Source organism: Malus sylvestris, chromosome 12 (assembly GCF_916048215.2).
Source record: "Malus sylvestris chromosome 12, drMalSylv7.2, whole genome shotgun sequence".
Lineage (NCBI taxonomy): Eukaryota > Viridiplantae > Streptophyta > Magnoliopsida > Rosales > Rosaceae > Malus > Malus sylvestris.
The window spans coordinates 2,276,164-2,295,562 of NC_062271.1; the positions used below are offsets into that span (position 1 = coordinate 2,276,164).

A 19,399-nucleotide genomic window follows, 5' to 3' on the forward strand; every position below is an offset into this window, starting at 1 on the left:
ATCTTAAAAAAAACAAAAAGTGTTAATTAAGCCTATTAGGATGCGTTTGTTGCACTAGATTATTTCGGAGTCGACTAACATTAAGGACTAAACTGGACTGGCTTAAAATAAACTAAATTATTGAAGTGTTTGGTGTATTGTCGGATTAAAAAGTTGGATAGTTAACACTAAATAATATTATATTATTTAATACATATTTAATAATATTTTATATCAACCTTTTTCTTTTGGATAAATTACATAGTAACCCTCAGTTTTGAGATCTATTACAACCTCATACAATATCTTTAAAACATTTCACTTTCATACCTCACGTACTATTTTTCTTCAAAATAATACATTTGTTAGATTTTTCATCCATTAGTTTGTTAAATGCTGACATAGCTGCCACATTTTGTGCTAATGTAGCTGCCACATGGCAAAAAAAAAATAATGATTAAAAATATTATAATATTAACTCTAAAAAAAAAAAAAAAAACTGAAAACCCAGATACCCATTCCCTCCGACCACCTCATCTCCTCTATTTTCTTCACTTCCCCTCCCACCCCACCCCTACCTCCCCTACAACACCCCCACCTCCCCTGCAACACCCCGACCCACCTCCCTCTCCCCCGCAACCCCCCACCCACAACCCCCTCCACCTTCTCCCTCTCCTCTATCTTCACCTCCCCGACCTTCGTCCCCTCCCTTCACCACCAAAACCGCAACGACAACGGCGATTACGCCGCTTTGGATTCACCTGGTCGCAGACCTCGCCCTCTGTTTTTGAATTCTTATTTTCTTCTTATCCATATCCAGACGTGCTCATGGTGGCGTGGATCCTGGGATCGCAGACCCCACCCACCCTACCCCCCACCACAGTTTTCCATGAATCTGACCTTGTCATGCGAAAATTAACTTAACACACAAATTTAACCCTCTTTTGACAACTGTAGTATAAGTATAAGTAGTGATCGTTCTAGACCGGGGATTAGGAAGGATTGCTAATAACCTCTAAACTGACTCAAAAACATAAAACTAAACTTAAAAATACTTAACAAGACTCACAAGACTCAAAGCAAACTTTAAAATACTCAAAACAGCTTAAAACAACTAAATAAACTTAAACTAGACACTAGGAATGACTTTGAACGAAAATTGACTTTTACTTGAATCAAAACATTTAAAAACACAAATTAAAATAGATTCTAACTAATTAGACAATCTAAAGTAAAGGGGGATTGAGTTTTGGACGAAGTTGAAACAAACAAACAAGTACGAAAAACTAGACAGATTGTAAAACAAATTTGAGAAATAAGATGATGGATGGGATAGCTAGAGGCTTTTTCTCCACACATGACATGTATGCAAATAACTTAATTTCCAGTTACTACTTCATTGAATTATGAATGACAATGCTCCAAATTAACCGGGACATCACTAATTAACTCTCAGATTTTACTTGTTTTATTGGATTGGATGACATCATTCGACAACCCAAAACATTCTTCAAAAGTTCCCTACATGACATCATAATAGAGATACAATCAAAGATCATTACGTTTAATGAAAATCATAAGCATTGACAAAGCACTTGCAACTATGACATCATATCCCTCATGCTAGGAATTGAACTTAACGCGATCGTTTATAAGCGACCTTCACTACATGTGAATATAAGTTTGTAACGGTTATGTGAAACTTCTTTATATTCTAGCAACGGATTTATGCATGCCAATTAAGTGTCGACTCTTAATTAACAAATACAAATAAATTATCAATCAAATAGTTAAGCCAATTGCATTCACGATTCAAGAGTTCATAACTGGAATTTATCAAATTATATTGCACACATAATCATGGCTTTGAAATCACCCATAGCCAAGAGGGGTTTAGCCACTCATATTTACAACAAAATGAAAGGAAATGAATTTAAACATTAGAAACAAAAGAAAGAAAACACCTAAACGCTCCAACGATCCAAGTTAGACAGCAAGCACGTCCAAACACTTTCCTTCCCTTCCTTTGCTACGGCACAAGATGTTGGTGAGTGTTTGAAGGTTTGTTTGTATGGAGGAATGGATGTGAAGATAAATGGATGTGTTTGGATGAAGGTTGTAACGACCCGAAATTTCTAATTCGGAAGCCAATTACTAAGATAGGCCCGAAATAAAACATAGCTAAACTCTACGCTAATAAGCTTAATAAATTTCTTTCCTTAAATAAATCAAGTACAATACTAAATTTGGGTTGCTTTATGGCTGCATCTAACCTCCTCGTTAGACTGCCTACGTACCCTACGAAGGGATCAAGCCATTCGTAGTTCGTCATTGTGCTTCTAGAACAACATGTCTCGACAAAATCTGAAGAAAAACAACACTATTGGACCTAGTTTAGGCTCCCTTTGGAACATTCAAAACTAAACCAAAGCATATAATATTATATGGGTTTTAAGGTTTGTTTTCTGAACTTTAAAGGCATACAAAGTTTGTAGAAAATAGAGCTCTAAATTGGAAGTAACACCAAAAAGAAAAGAGTGTCTTGAAACTGGAAATCCAGTTTTCTGCTGCTGTCTGGCAGCCTTGTGTCAACTTTGGACATAATGTTTAATCAATCAAAATTCAACAGAATTTAGTGAAATCATATGGGTTTTGATCACAGACATGTCTAATTTCAAAACCCACAATATTAGATAGAAAGGAACTCACAAGGACATAGAAATCAAGAGCCAAAGTAGGCTACTTGCAACATAGTTTCTCTCTGCAAATGAACAAGTTTTCTGAAATGTTAAACCCATACTCCTATAATCCGATTTGCAATTCCAGGCAATCCCAAACCATCCAAGAATCATATCTAACTTTTATTTCTATGTGCTAGCTTACCCATATCATACTTAATTCTTCCTCATTTACATTAAACCATTTTTCACATTAAATAACATAGAAACAGCATGAACATATCATATGCAAATGGTAAAAACTGCGAGGAGTGGGAGGGGATTCCATAGAATTTCCAATTGATATTTGACGTGAAGGTGAAAAACCCAATTTTCAAAACCACATCGTGAACAAAAGTGCTCATAACATTCCTACAATATATGGTAGGATATAAAATTTTCTTTTTATGCCTTCAATGGCTAATAGAACAACTCGTCACATTAAATTTTTCTTAAATTCAATTAAAATGTTAAACATTAGGAGTAAGAGATGAAGCCCTTACTTTTTTAGCGTGTCCATTCACTTTGTTGACTGCGCATATGAATTCTGATCAGCAGTATCTAATTCCCTCAAGATTGAGCTCAGATTCGTCGGAATGATTCGGTGTGGTGGGTTTGTACTTAAACCCAACATAAATCCTCACATGCAAGGGCAGAATGTTGCTCACCAAGCTCCACATGTTGTGATTTCGGTAATTCGGGAAACGAATTTGGCTTAGATGATGAAGATGATGGGGATTGGCACTCCGCCTAAAGAGTCCAGCAAAAATGGGTGGAAGAGACGGAAGGAAGTGAGATCGTTCCCCCAGAACGAAATTTTTATTTTTATTTATTTTCATAACCATAAATCGATTTTTTTCTCAATTTTTCTCCACATATTCATATATTTAAAATTTTAGGGTATTACAAAGGTTGTGTTGAAAATGGGAGTGAATGATCTAACAAAGTATGAACTAAATTTATGTTACACACACTTCCTTTTATAGAGGAATTGCATGGCAATAGAGGGGAACATGGAGTGGTGTAGCAATTGAGTGCAATGATGCATGAAATCTGAAATGATGGAAGGAACAAGGAGTGGTGTAGCAATTGAGTGCAATAATTCAATGTAATGATGCATGAAATCTGAAATGATGGAGGGAACAAGGAATGGTGTAGCAATTGAGTGCAATGAGTAGTGTTTGAAATGATTCAAAGGTGAAAGTGAAGTGATGATGCAAAGCATGGGGGTAAAATGAAGTGGTGTTACAGCTAGGGAACATGAATGATTATGCACATGGTAGAGAAAAGAAAGAGAGGTGGAATGATGCAATAAATGAGTCAATGGAGGGAACATGGATGATGATGCACGGCATAGGAATCCAAAGGGAGTCCAATGGTGGTGCACGGCAATGATGGAAAGGTGAATGGTGGAGTGACACCCCTTTGTGGCTGAGCTCTTTGTCTTTTTTACATTAATTCTTCTTTCTCTTTAACACATTCCTAGCCTCTTTAGTCTTCAATTTCGTCCATCCACCTTGCTCCATGCATGTGCTATTCATTCCAAGCCCAAAATTGCTCCAAAATGCATCTTATTGCTCCAAAATGCATCTTATTGCTTCATAAGGCCTATGGACCTACAAACACACGAAAATAGCTTAAAATACATAATTAACTAAGAAATAACAACATAAATGCATGAGAACAAGCTAACTTAGTCGCATAAATATGCTCCTATCAAATTCCCCCACACTTAGCTTTTGCTAGTCCTCGAGCAAAACAAAACAAACAAAACAAACAAAACACAACCTAGATCTTCCAACATTTGCCTCAGGGATTTTTAATGAAACATGACATGTTAAAAATCATCATTCCCATAGATTTTGGTCATCTTTACACTTGAGCACATACTTAATCACAGTCACCACTTACTAGTTCACAATTAACTAATTAAAACAATGTTTTGAATGTAGTCACATGCCTTAGAGAATTTGCTCAATTCCTTACAAGATACTCTCTATTTTCACACACATTTTCTGACTACACACCCTACACTAGTATATGTGAGAAGACTGATGTAAACACGAAAGACTAGGACTCACATATGTTATAACAAAGAAAGCAATTTTCTGGAGTTATTAAGCATGTATAGATATGATCTTATGAATGGAATGCTACTACTTAGATGCGAGAACCAGTGACACCATATGCTCATACCAATTTCGAACTCCACAAATTGAAACACACAACACTCAAGATTGAAGTCAAGGGTTGTAACATGGCTTGGGGGTAATGGCTAATAAAGAAAGGATAGGAATAACAAACGTTCTTAAAGCGATAGCAAGCAAAGCAATGAAATAGACACTTGGAATTCACTTTAGAATGCAAAATCAACTTTTAAATACAAAGGGAAGATTCATGCAACACTTAGGGCTCTTTTTCATACTCTTTTCAATTCTTTTTTTTTTCTTTTCACTCTTTTTTTTTTCTTTTCTACCCATGCCTTATTAAGGACTTTGGCGCGCACACACACACACAAGAATCATTTCCCCCACACTTGTTTTCTGCAATACATTGATAAAAAATGAGTTCATTTTAAGTTATGCTTTACTATGCTTCAATAATAAGGGTATGGATGGTCCTAAAACTAGGCTAGGTAAGGATAGTGTGGGTTAACAAAGAACATAGGCTTAACAAGGTTCAATGGGGTTAAACTTAAACACATAATGAAATAGGGGCACATCAATTTGGCTTTGGTGGTCACTACACAACTTCATCTTGAATATGTGTTATGCAAATCAATAGCATGCTTTGAATGAAATAGGCATGAGTTCTAGCATTTGGAACTAAATGATGAAACGCCTTCTAAGTAGCAACCAAGCAAAGAATAATGAGATCATGCAACGACTTTAGAAAACAATGATGCACATATTATTAACTCTCCAAATAAACGTTTAGGCTCAAGTCTCACAAGGTTGTAGCGTTCATTTGAGTTTCTTCTTTCAAGCATGTTACAAAAACTGATTTTTCCTTTATGATTGCATGTGAATTCATAAATTATAACTACAACCAAGCATACACCATAGAGTAAATCAAATTTTCATCCATGTTTATAACTCTCTTTAATAGTCATGTAATTAAAAACCAAATGCTCATCATTGTGTTGGAAGGTACCCTAAGACACAAACAAACACACAAAAACAACTTTTTTTGGGTTTTTCAAAACAATTTTTCAAATTTTTATGAGATTTTCGGATTTTTATGTCAAAACACACTAAAACACTCCAAAACAGCATAAAAACACTTAAAAACAGTGAGGAACAACACTAGAAGTAATGGGTGATAAACTCTCACGAATTTCATGCAAAACAACTTGATTACCCCCCTACACTTAAATCGAACATTGTCCTCAATGTTTCAAGCATAAACTCACACAAACACAAGTAAACAATCAAACAAACAACGAATAAACATGACAAGTATGGCAAAGTAAAAACCAGACAGAGTAGAGTTTAAGAACGCAAATCTGGTTTTGGAGATAGATGATCTTGTTGTCTTTCTACAGCTTTGATCTCAAACTGGTTCGGAATTTTGAGCGAGAGTTCTGTGGTTTCAAATCAGACTCCTTATGCTGGGTTGATTTGATTGTGCAGTCTGCATTCTTTTCTGCTTGTTTCTTTTGCACGGCAGGCAAGCATGAGGTAGATGTGATGGTCTGTTTCTTTCTTCAATCTTTCCAAGTGCCCACCTCTTGCTTTCTTTCTCCTTGTCCCTAGCTGAGGATGAATTAGCACATTGTCTCAACATGCTTCGAGGTATCATTTTCACTTCCCTTATCTGTTCCCCAGGCAGATGTGGTAGACGAAGAGGAAGCATAAGATGTTGAAGATGAGAACTCGAGAGCAAGGCTAGGTAAGCAATCAGGAAAGGGTTCCAGGCAATCGGTTCCAGATCGGAAGATTGATACCAAGTGCTAGCTAATTGCTCTCTTTCTCCTTGTCCCGTAGATGAAAACAACGACAAGGAGAAGGACAGGGAGAAAGCATGATATGAGATACTCTTGCTTTCAACCTTCATGATATGAAATACTTTTGCTTTGGATGAGTTGTTTGCAGAGGTACCCCAAGGAATAAGGAACACTGAGTGACTCGAGAGGCTTCGTTGGGAAGGCATTCTCGGATATGAAGAAAGGTTATGTATGTCTGCCTTGCAATGGAGGATGAAGGTTGACATTTATAGGAATTAATAACCGGTACTATTCTTTCACTCTTGTCGGCAACCGTTAGATGATTTAACAGTAAACTTCACAAGAAATCTTCGACATATTGCCCGTAATTTCCACAAGGTTGAGTGTGCATGTGACAGGCGCTGACACATCTGGAAAAGCAAGTGCCTCTTCGATATCTGGAATCGGCGCTTCGACAAACTGCCTGTGATTTCTACAAAGCTGAGTGTGCACGTGACAGATGCTGACACGTCTGGAAAAGCAAACGCCTTTCCGATTTTTGAGCTTGCCACTTCGAGTTCTGAGCTCGCCTCTTCGAGTTCTGAGCTCCGTTGAGTGCAGAGGTTGCATGTGACAAGTGCGGACAAATCTGGAAAAGAAGATTGGCTCGTGGTTTCTGAGCAAGCCCAGCTTTTGAGAAAGCTAGTGCCTTTTCGATTTTTGAATTGGCCTCTTCGATTTCTGAGCTCGCCTCTTCGATCTTTGAAATCCCGTCGAGTGCTGGTTTTTATAGAGGCACGCAGTACGTTTCAGAGCACACTTGAATTTCTGCCTATAGAAACTCCCTTCTTGCACTTCTACGATCTGGACTTGTCCAACCTCTTCTTTCTTCAACACCTTTGAAAATGTATGGCCCCTCCGACTGTCGTTTTGACCTGAACCTTGGTGAAGAGGCAGCCATGCCTTCTCCAGACAACATATGGTGCCCATCCTTCATATCCTTTACTGGTCCTCTTATCGTTGGGGATTTGGTGATGAAGAATGATATGACCGCTGCGGTGGTGGCCCGAAACCTTGTCCTTCCCAAAGATAACAGACTGCTTTCCAAACGGTCTGATGAGTTGGCTGTTAAGGATTCTCTGGCTCTCAGTATGCAGTGTGCAGGTTCTGTGTCTAATATGGCCCAACGCCTATTTGTTCGAACCCGTCAAGTTGAATCGTTGGTGGCTGAAGTGATGAGTCTCAAATAGGAGATTAGAGGGCTCAAGCATGAGAATAAACAGTTGCACAAGCTCGCACATAACTATGCTACAAACACGAAGAGGAAGATTGACCAAATGCAGGAATCTGATGGTTAGATTTTACTTGATCATCAGAGGTTCGTGGGTTTGTTTCAACAGCATTTGCCTTCGTCTTCTAGGGCTGTACCGCGTAATGAAGCTCCAAATGATCAACCTCTGATGCCTCCTCCTTCTGGGGCTTCGCTGATTGCTGAGGCTCCGCCGACTACTGAGACTTCTCCTAAGTAGCTTTTGTGAAAGCTTCCTCTTGTATTTTTCTGAGCTCGTGTTTATTTTCAACGAATTTTAATGTAAAATACCTTGCATATCTGTCAATATTTCAAAAATAAACCCACACCAAAAACAATTAAACAAGCAACAAATAAAAATGACAATCATGGCAAAATAAAATTGCAGAAAAGGGAAGGTTTTTAAGAACGCAAAACATGGGCTGCCTCCCAAGAAGCATTTGCTTTAACGTCTTGCAGCCAGACAAAACTTCCTTCTAAGATTGGATAGGGCCCATATTATGGAATTGATCCTTGAATGGAATATGATACTTGACGTGATCCGACAATGGTTTAAATTCTAGTGTAGGTGCATGAATCATCAAAATCAGCAAGTTAGTATATAATAAAATCGAAGTTGGAGAAGATGGCTTACTTGCTTGCTCCAACACAAACTCAATTACGAACACCACATCTTTGAAGGTTGCAGGGATATGGGATTTGGTCAGATTTAGTGTTTTGAGAGTTATGACTTGTCCCGTGTCATAAAATCTAACTTCTTTGGGATTTTTCGTCTCAAGTGTATCTTCTTTGATGAATTCTAGACATTCCCCATCCACTTCTTGCTCTTGATTCTTTGGAAAGGTTTCGAAGATGCCTTTCTCACCCTCTTCTTCCTTTTATTGCATGATCCTGCAAGGAATAAGGACATTTGGTGAAACGGGGTCAAGACGAATTGATTCTAGGCTTTCCTTGGTTGTAGTGGACGGCATAGAGGGCATATGGGGCTGCGGCAAGGGTGGTTCTTCCCTTACCGTGGCTTTGTTATTCTCCTCTTCTTCGAGCATCAGTTGTTCATCCATGTTTTGGCTTGGTTTGGATGTCTTGGGTTCACCTCTAACCTCCATAGCACTTCCCAAAGTGATAGCATCATGGATTTCAAAATCTTCCTTCAAATTTTCAATAGTTGAGTTGGAGAGTTCACTTTGCTCTTGAATTTGTGCCGTGAACTCCATAATCTCTCCAAGTTGATTTTTCAATTCGCTCATCTCCTTAACTTGATTGAGCATTGTTTCATTTTGATTTTGCTGCCCCTGCACCAAAGAGGTTAGTAATTGAAAAATTTGATCACTATTCGTGGACATACTTGAACTTGATTAGAATTGTTGTAGGGGAAGCTGTGGTGGCTGCATAGGTGTTAAATAAAACTCATCAGATTGCTGCCAATATCCATCTTATTGAGTCTTCTTGGTTTGATTTTGTGAGCCCTGCACCAAAGAATTTATTTCATCAAAAATTCGATCATAATCTATTGACGAACCTGAGTTTGATTGAGCATATTGTATATGAGGTTGTGATGGCTGCATAGGTCTTGAATGGAACTCATCTTCTTGCTGCCAATATCCATCTTGTTGGAATTGTTGAGGTTCTATGTAATCTGAATAATCTCTCCAATCCGAATTGTAAGCGTTGGAAAACATGTTGTCCCATGATTGGCTATGGCCTTGATAACCCCAAGCATCTTCTTTCGTAGCGAATTGAGAATATTGCTGAGTTGGATATCCTTGCCCATAGGACACACCACATGTAGGGACACTTTGCATTGTGGTCCTTTCGGCATATTGTGACAATTGAGAAGTAAGTTCCGCCAATTGAGCTTGAATGGTAGCAAAATTCATGTCTTACTTCTCTAGTACCTGAAATCAAGGAAACAAAACTAAATCAAATATCAAAAGTAAAAAAAAAAAAAAAAAAAAAAAAACCACAAACAAAAACAAAGTCAATAACTAAAAACAAAAGACACGAAAATAAACAAAAAGAAATAACAAGGGATTAGCAATTTGCTAATCCCCGGCAACGGCGCCAAAAACTTGATGCGAAAATTAACTTAACACACAAATTTAACCCTCTTTTGACAACTGTAGTATAAGTATAAGTAGGGATCGTTCTGGACCGGGGATTATGAGGGCTTGCTAATAACCTCTAAACTGACTCAAAAACGTAAAACTAAACTTAAAAATACTTAACAAGACTCACAAGACTCAAAGCAAACTTTAAAATACTCAAAACAGCTTAAAACAACTAAATAAACTTAAACTAGACACTAGGAATGACTTTGAACGAAAATTGACTTTTACTTGAATCAAAACATTTAAAAACACAAATTAAAATAGATTCTAACTAATTAGACAATCTAAAGTAAAGGGGGACTGAGTTTTGGACGAAGTTGAAACAAACAAACAAGTACGAAAAACTAGACAAATTGTAAAACAAATTTGAGAAATAAGATGATGGATGAGATAGCTAAAGGCTTTTTCTCCACACATGACATGTATGCAATTAACTTAATTTCCAGTTACTACTTCATTGAATTATGAATGACAATGCTCCAAATTAACCGTGACATCACTAATTAACTCTCAGATTTTCCTTGTTTTATTGGATTGGATGACATCATTCGACAACCCAAAACATTCTTCAAAAGTTCCCTACATGACATCATAATAGAGATACAATCAAAGATCATTACTTTTAATGAAAATCATAAGTATTGACAAAGCACTTGCAACTATGACATCATGTCACTCATGCTAGGAATTGAACTTAACGCGATCGTTTATAAGCGACCTTCACTACATATGAATATAAGTTTGTAACGATTATGTGAAACTTCTTTATATTCTAGCAACGGATTTATGCATGCCAATTAAGTGTCGACCCTTAATTAACAAATACAAATAAGTTATCAATCAAATAGTTAAGCCAATTGCATTCACGATTCAAGAGTTCATAACTGGAATTTATCAAATTATATTGCACACATAATCATGGCTTTGAAATCACCCATAGCCAAGAGGGGTTTAGCCACTCATATTTACAAAAAATGAAAGGAAATGAATTTAAACATTAGAAACAAAAGAAAGAAAACACCTAAACGCTCAAACGATCCAAGTTGGACAACAAGCACGTCCAAGCACTTTCCTTCCCTTCCTTTGCTACGGCACAAGATGTTGGTGAGTGTTTGAAGGTTTGTTTGTATGGAGGAATGGATGTGAAGATGAATGGATGTGTTTGGATGAAGGTTGTGTTGAAAATAAGAGTGCATGATCTAACAAAGTATGAATTAAATTTATGTTACAAACACTTCCTTTTATAGAGGAAGTGCATGGCAATAGAGGGGAACATGGAGTGGTGTAGCAATTAAGTGAAATGATGCATGAAATCTGAAATGATTGAGGGAACAAAGAATGGTGTAGCAATTGAGTGCAATGATTCAATGTAATGATGCATAAAATCTGAAATGATGGAGGGAACAAGGAATGGTGTAGCAATTGAGTGCAATGATTCAATGTAATGATGCATGAAATTTGAAATGATGGAGGGAACAAGGAATGGTGTAGCAATTGAGTGCAATGAGTGGTGTTTGAAATGATTCAAAGGTGAAAGTGAAGTGATGATGCAAAGCATGGGGGTAAAATGGAGTGGTGTTGCAGCTAGGGAACATGAATGATTATGCATATGGTAGAGAAAAGAAAGAGGTGGAATGATGCAACAAATGAGTCAATAGAGGGAACATGAATGATGATGCACGGCATAGGAATCCAAAGGGAGTCCAATGGTGGTGCACGGCAATGATGGAAAGGTGAATGGTGGAGTGACACCCCTTTGTGGCTGAGCTCTTTGTCCTTTTTACATTAATTCTTCTTTCTCTTTAACACATTCCTAGCCTCTTTAGTCTTTAATTTCGTCCATTCACCTTGCTCTATGTATGTGTTATTCATTCCAAGCCCAAAACTGCTCCAAAATGCACCAAAATGCATCTTATTGCTTCATAAGGCCTATGGACTTACAAACACATGAAAATAGCTTAAAATACATAATTAACTAAGAAATAACAACATAAATGCATGAGAACAAGTTAACTCATTCGCATAAATATGCTCTTATCACCTTGCACCCCCAGTTTTCCTTCGCAGCCGTCTGTCCTTCTAAAATAATTATGATTAGAGTGGTGTACTAGGCAGCGATGAGGGTTAGATATCAGGCTCCCAAGTGTGGTGGTACGACGATCAAGTCTGTGACGGTTCTCGGCGTTGCTGGATTCGGGTGGTGATTTGAAGGCGTGTGGAAGTAGTAGTGAGAGGGGAAATCTGGGGGTGTGGTGGGTGAGGGTGATGAGGTAGGAGAAAGGTTGCGGGGATGAGGGGATAGGGTGGCATGGGGTGTTTGGGTTGCAGGAAATGGGGGTGGGGATGGGTTGCGGGGAAGGTAGGGTAGGTTTTGCGATTTTCAGTTTTTTTTTTTTTTTTTTTTTTAAAAGATTCAGGGTTTTTAAAAAAAATTATTATTTTTGTCACGTGGCAGCCACATCAGCATTTAACAAACCAATGGATGGAAAATCTAACGGATGTATTATTTTGAAATAAAATAGTACATGAGGTATGAAAGTGAAATGTTTTAAAGATGTTGTATGGAGTTGTAATAGAACTCAAACTTGAGGGGTTACTATGTAATTTACCCTTTTTTTTCTTAAAACCTGTACTCTCTGGAATCTTCTTATCTTTGTTGGCTCCGTCCAATCCCCTCATCTCCTTATCTTCCTCTTCGTCTCTCTATCACTCTTGCTCCCTGAAGCTACTTTATCTCCCCTTCTCTATCCATTTCTCTCATTTCCCAAAGCAATGAGATGATATAGATTGTGATTCATGTGTCATCTTGATTTCAAAGAAACCCAAACTCTCCCTCAATGCTTTAATTCTCCGTCTTAAATTCCATAACAAAATAACCATCTCGGAATTTTCTAAGAAAAAGATGAAATTATCTGATTGGGGATTGTTGTTGTTGTTATCTTTTGCTTTTTTTGTTTCTTTTGAAATTTGGTGGTTAGATTTTGAGATCTACATAGTGATGTGGTCGCGTTAGCTGTGGGCTGTAGTTGATGGCGCCGCAGAAGAAAGAAGGCGAAGCCCAGGGAAAATAAAAGCTCTGGTCTAATCTTGTTTCCTAGTCCCGCTTAATACCAAGCGAAAGCTTGGGACTCATTAGCGAGGTTTAGTGAAGTAGGGAATGCCTCATAGTCAAGGTGAGTCTCACTTATTGTAGTCCAGCACCATTCCAAATGCAGGATTATAGTCATACTTAAGTTAGTCCAAGCCAGTCCCACTTAAAGAGGTGCAACAAACGCACCCTTAAGGTCTAAATAAACATTAAATTTAGTAAGAATCTAATGAAACAATGAGATTAGTAAGAATCAACTGGCAAATCAATGGAGTATCATATATTAATTGTTTGTGTTAGATTATAGGAAAACTCTCTAATTCCAACGTATCTATCAGACCAAATTCGACCATTGAACTCCAAAAACAGAACTGAGTGCTCGTCTTCTTTTTTTTTTAGTGGGAAGAATCACTCTGATAGGAGTATCTGTAGTGGCATCAATAACGAGGAAAGAGAGGCGGAAGGCGCCCCAATAAAGAAGGTGAAACCTTCCAAACAATGAAAAAATCCGTCATTGGGGATGACTTTGAAGCTTATCGGGCCTCCTCTTGTAAGCTAGCTCCATTTGATCGATTGCTTCCGTTCGGAATAGATTAGTTGGGAATTGGGTGCTCTGGCCTAGCTACTAAAGCAATTGATCGTTATTGTATGTATTATACGAATGTAACTTCTCATAGTAATTAGGGTAGGATTCTTACCTAAATAAGTAAATAGGGCTTTATGAAATCCTATATATATTGTAATATTTTCACATATCAACACAAGGAGTAAAATTTCTTTGTGGTATCAGAGTAGGTTGTCCCACGTGTGAAGCCTAATGGCTACATGTACTCCACGTCACCCAATTTGTGTTGTCCATGTGCTAGGCTTGAAAATTCGTCACATATGAGAGGGTTTGTTGAGAGTATGAATCCCACAACGAAGAAAGAAGGAACCATTTTCCTTTCGCTTATGCTTGCAAATAGCAACCAACCCTTTTTTATCTAGTGTTGAATCCGAATACAGATCTCTTGCTCATGCTTGTGCGGAGACTACTTGGTTGTGCTTTCTTCTTCGAGAGCTTGGTGTTTGTTTGTCTTTTCATGTGTTTGCTTTATTGTGACAATCTTAGTGCCATTTATCTTGCTGCTAATCTTGTTCATCATGCTCGCACTGTCATATTGAACTCGATTATCATTTTGTTAGTGAAAAAGTGGCTCCTGGGAGTCATCGGAATTAGTATATTCGTCTATGGATCAACCAATTGTTCTCCTCACCATAGCACTCCATCAACCCCATCATAGTCTTCTTTGCTCTAAACTCGTTCGATCAAGCTCGTCCATTTTGCAAGGCGGTTAGATTAAAGGAAATTACTCCGTTGTTATTGTATGTATCATAGGAATGTAATTTTCCATATAATTAGTGTATGATTCCTACCTAAATAAAGCTTTATGTAACCCCAACTAGAATTTTATGTAACCCTGTATATATTGTGATATTTCCACACATCAATACAACAAGTCATATTTCTACATTTTCCCAACACATTATTAATGGGATAGCAATAACCTATATAGATAGAGTAAGGCTTTCATATCAAGCATTTTGTCACTTTATTTTAATTAGGATTTACTTATGTAATGACACTAATCTAATTTGGCTAGAAAGCGCATTAATCTAATTTAGGATTTCTAAATTCCATTGGGCCCAAACTTGGCCCAACGAGCCCTACTTCATGTATTGCTAAAGTTGAAGCAATATGCAGTTTAAATGTTTATAAATAATATTTAAATTAGAGAAATGTTAATGAGTCTTTCAAAGTGAGACTTTGTATGAACTATCCGTCACTTCACTTCACATATTTGGCACAATTTTCAGGCCAATATTATAAAATATTATACTAAAAATACGTGACGATAGAGAATCTGTGAAAACCCTCACTTTTGAAAGAATCTCTTTAGCATTTTCTCTTTAAATTATAGTAATATACAAAAAAGGTTATACAAATATAGATACAAGCAACAAACGAATGCTTTAACAAACTAGCTAACCCGCATTTGCGACAGCAGTTGTTAGAAAACCCATATAAAGACCAAAAATGTTATTTTATTTTGGAAACGTCAATTAATTAAACTTGGAAACGAACTCAATTTTGGGTTGAGTTCACACAAGTATTTGAGAAAATTGGAAGAAACTACCTTTTGGCGCACGCTATTTTGGAAATGCTTTAACAAACTACCTTTTGGTGAACGTTATTTACACAAGTATTTGAGAAAATTGGAAGAAAAAGGAAAACAAACCATTGAGGACAAAAAGGTCATTGTCTGCATTGCCATAATTAGATTGAGGTAAGCATATCCCCAAATGAGGATTGAAATGAACGAGGTCCACGAGGGACACCAAAGGCAGTTGGACGATTCTACCCTCAGATGATAGACCCTTCCAAAACACCCTCTGTCAAACCATGATGTTTCACGTTAAGCCACTCAATAACCCATGAGGGCTCGGAGCTGGCTGGCCCCAAGAACTCCCCCTCTCCACACCCATTATTTCAAGCTCACACCCTTAAATTTGGCAGAAAAACAACCTGCTTTTTTACTTATGATGCTAGCTTGGCCTGTAATTATGATTGTAATAACGTAAAATAAAACACCATCGATGGTGCCAAACCGTGCAAGTTATGTATCAAGGGCAAAATGGTCATTTTGTTGTACTTATAGGATACAAAGGCCTACTAAAGGGATACCCTTCTTTAGTCTTTTTGTTTTCTTTGGTCTTTCCGTTGGAACCACTTGTTTTAGCTGATAGGGATTCACATTTGGGGCAATGGGTTTGTCACCAAAGAATGCTCTAGGCACATTAACACTCATATTTAATCATATAATTGTTTTCGTTTTATTTATTTGTTCCGATGATAAAAAATAAAGATGAATATATGAAAATCATTTCCCTTTAATTAATATATTTGAAAAAGCAGGTGTGAGTTTGATTAGTTAAGCAGAGTAATGTGTCTGTCTTCTTGCATTTGAGTTCGAATCTTGCATAACGTATATTACAGTAGGTAAACTACCACTATTATATGTAAATATAAATAGACATGAGTTAAATCAGATAATCGTGATAGCGTGTCCGGCTCTTTGTATCCATATTTATTCTTGTAATAAGGATGCAAATCTTTGACAAGACCTAAAAGATATGAGATAGATTTCTGGACCAAAATGACAAAATGCAAGTTGAATTTAGGGCAACAAAACCGCCAATTCTTGATCTTGAAGGGTGGGAAGGGAAACCAGAATCCATAATGGCTGAAATTGATTATTGCCAACAGTTCCCAACACATGAGAATTATGAAATGAAAGGGGAATAAAAAGAGGGACAAAAATAGTAGTTAGTAGAGAAATAAGAAGAAATAAGTAGAAGAAGAAGAAGAAATAATTGCAGAAGTTGTAATTGATGATGGAGGAGATAAGAGAAGGGAAGGGAAAGCCAATCCAAACCATCATTGCGAATCTTGGGACGGCCCTAGCTCCGCCATCATTTACAAACCCTAGCTACCCATAATTGTCCCTCTCTTCTTCTTCTTCCATGTCCATAATGTCATTTTTATGACCACAATACCCCTATGCCTTTTATTTTGTTTTTCTTTTTTCCAAGTTAAAAAAAAAAAATTATTTATGTCTTGTGCTGCAAAACCCGAAAAACCATCATCATTCACATGACGCCATATTCATCATCATCATAGAAAACCATAAACTCTAAAATCTTTTAGGCTCATAACCGGCCGCCTTCCATGCTTACAGATGCATGATTGTTGTGTCAGATAGAGAGGGCATGTCCCCTTCCCTTTCTCTCTCCCTCTCTCTCTGTTTCTCTCTCATATGGTTGCATCGTTTCTCTCTCTAGGAAGACTGGTAGTAGTAGTGGCATTGGCTCTATAAATTAAGGCCCTCTTTGTTCCTTTTGTCCCTCACACCAAACTCAGCCCTTTATTCTCTCACTGCTACATCTTGTTACAAAACCAGAAGATTTGCTTCCTCGGCCACGAAGCTCTCTTACCAACCTAACCTTCTAAAGGTCACTTCTTTACTCATTTTACTTAAACAAATATATACATATATATTGTAATTCACATTGTTTTTCGTTTAGTGTTCTTTGTGTGCTCTACACCTCATTTTGTGGAGGGAATGTTTGCCTTTAGAAACGTTTCACAATTTTGGATTATCCAACACTTTTTGTTCCAGATGGCTTCTCTCTTTGTCTCTCTCTCTCTCTAGAACTTATCACTTTGGTTCTTAAAAACTTTTGATCATTCATACCAACCTCTTGAATGTGGAAAAGGGTAAGATTTGTATTTTTGAATGCTCTGGTAATCAAACCAAGAAGTTTTTAAGTTTTTGGCAGTTTGAATACGTGATTTTGATCCTTTTCTTTCATCAGTGGTAAGCCGAAAGAAACCATTTTTTTGTTTTTCATTGAGTGCAGTTTTGGACTACTTATGATTCCATCTCTCTTTTTCTTTCCTCGCAAAACAACCCACCTATATATATATATATAGATATATCTATATGTCTGTATATCTAAACAATCTAACCATAGTGCTCCATAATTTGATAAGTTGCTCTGCTTTCTCCAGTTGTCATCACCTTCTTTTTGTAAAACTGTCATAAGTGCTTCCAATAAAAGCACTGCACAAACCAAGTCATTTCCAACCAAATAATTTCTCACATCCAAATCTGTTTCTGGGTAACCTTTCTTTGATCCAAGTTATTTCTCATTAAATCCATAGGGCATTTTTCCTTATTTTTATTTTATTTTATTTTTTGTGTTCATTTTTGTGCATTTTTAATAGTATAATGTTACTGTCTTCATGTGTAACACATTTAACATGTTTTATGCCAATAAATAATATTATCTGAGATACCCTTTTTGTATTTCTTGGATTGGTTTCAGTGCAACACAGGAATTTCAGACAAATTTCACAGCAATGGAAAGATTGAACTCAAAGCTGTACTTGCAGAACTGCTACATAATGAAAGAGAATGAGAGGCTGAGGAAGAAGGCACAGCTGCTGAACCAGGAGAATCAAGCCTTGCTTTCTGAGCTTCAGCAGAAGCTGTCCAAAAGTACTTCTTCAAAAGCCAAAGCCAATGCAGCAGCTGGAAATACACTTCCTGACCTCAACCTCAGCTCTTCCTCCACCCCAAATGCTAATGGTTCCACCAACTGATGATCTGATAAAATTTGTTAAAATTAAGTAAAGATGTGATGACCCCACTAGGACGAAGAGGAGGAGGATTTAGCTTTTGTTTTTGTTTAATATCTTTAGCAACAGTGGTAGTTCCAGTTTTAGATACAAAATAGGACAAGATGAAGTTGTAGTGTTTATCTTTTGTACCACCAAGGATGCCTCTGCTTCTTCTACTTCCATATCTTCTATCAGTAATTTTTCTTTTTTGGGGTGGTTATTAAAAATTTCTGTACTACAAGGATGTATCAAGCTATCTAGCAATCAATATAAATATTATTTTATCTCTCTTGATCGCACTTGGTGCGATGGCAAGTGCCTTCGTCCATGAGCGGTAGGTCTCGGGTTCGAGACTTAGGAGCAGCCTCTCCATAAATGGGGATAAGGCTAGCCGACATTTACCTCTCCCAGACCCTGCGTAAAGCGGGAGCCTTGTGCACTGGGTACGACCTTCTCTCTCTCTCTCTCAATATCCAAATTGGAACTAGTGTTCTTGCACCAATTCATACAAGCATATTTATTAAAGAAGAGTAACTTGCAAGAAACAGTATGTTAGGGGAGCGGTCAACTTGTTTCGTAAGTTATTTTCCTATTCATTATATCAATACAATCTAGTCCCATAATCCAATTTAGTAAAGAAAATTATGATCTCTCCCTTTGTCAATATCAAATTTTCAGTTTTATTTTCCATCGAAAAGAAAAATGAAAATCAAATTTGTAGTCCCAAGTTTTCCATTTCTATCTAGTAACAGAGCAAGCCTCTGTTCTGCATATTACTTTAGTATTCACTCACTCTTTTAAAGAAGCACCTGTAAATGGTAGACATAGATTTGGTAAATAGTAAATTCCACAATAAGTTGTGCGATATGGTAAATCACATGGCAAAGTAATCCAAATGTGTACAAAACCAAAATCTTAACCGGCGAACTGGTTTTGACCAGAGAATATAATTTAGACAGCCAAAAAATAGAGAAAATTTGTTGTGTCAACGGAGATGTATTAACTTTTGTTTGCATCATGTAATGGTAACATAATGCGTAAAGAGATGT

General features: G+C 37.2%; 1 long non-coding RNA gene across 1 annotated transcript; it reads left to right on the forward strand.

Annotated features, from left to right (window-relative positions):
* The first annotated feature begins 17,185 nt into the window (after nucleotides 1-17,185).
* On the forward strand, nucleotides 17,186-18,636 carry LOC126593241 (uncharacterized). Its single transcript, XR_007612898.1, has 2 exons — nucleotides 17,186-17,848; nucleotides 18,056-18,636. It is a non-coding gene; the product is annotated as an uncharacterized LOC126593241 (long non-coding RNA).
* The last annotated feature ends 763 nt before the right edge of the window (nucleotides 18,637-19,399 follow it).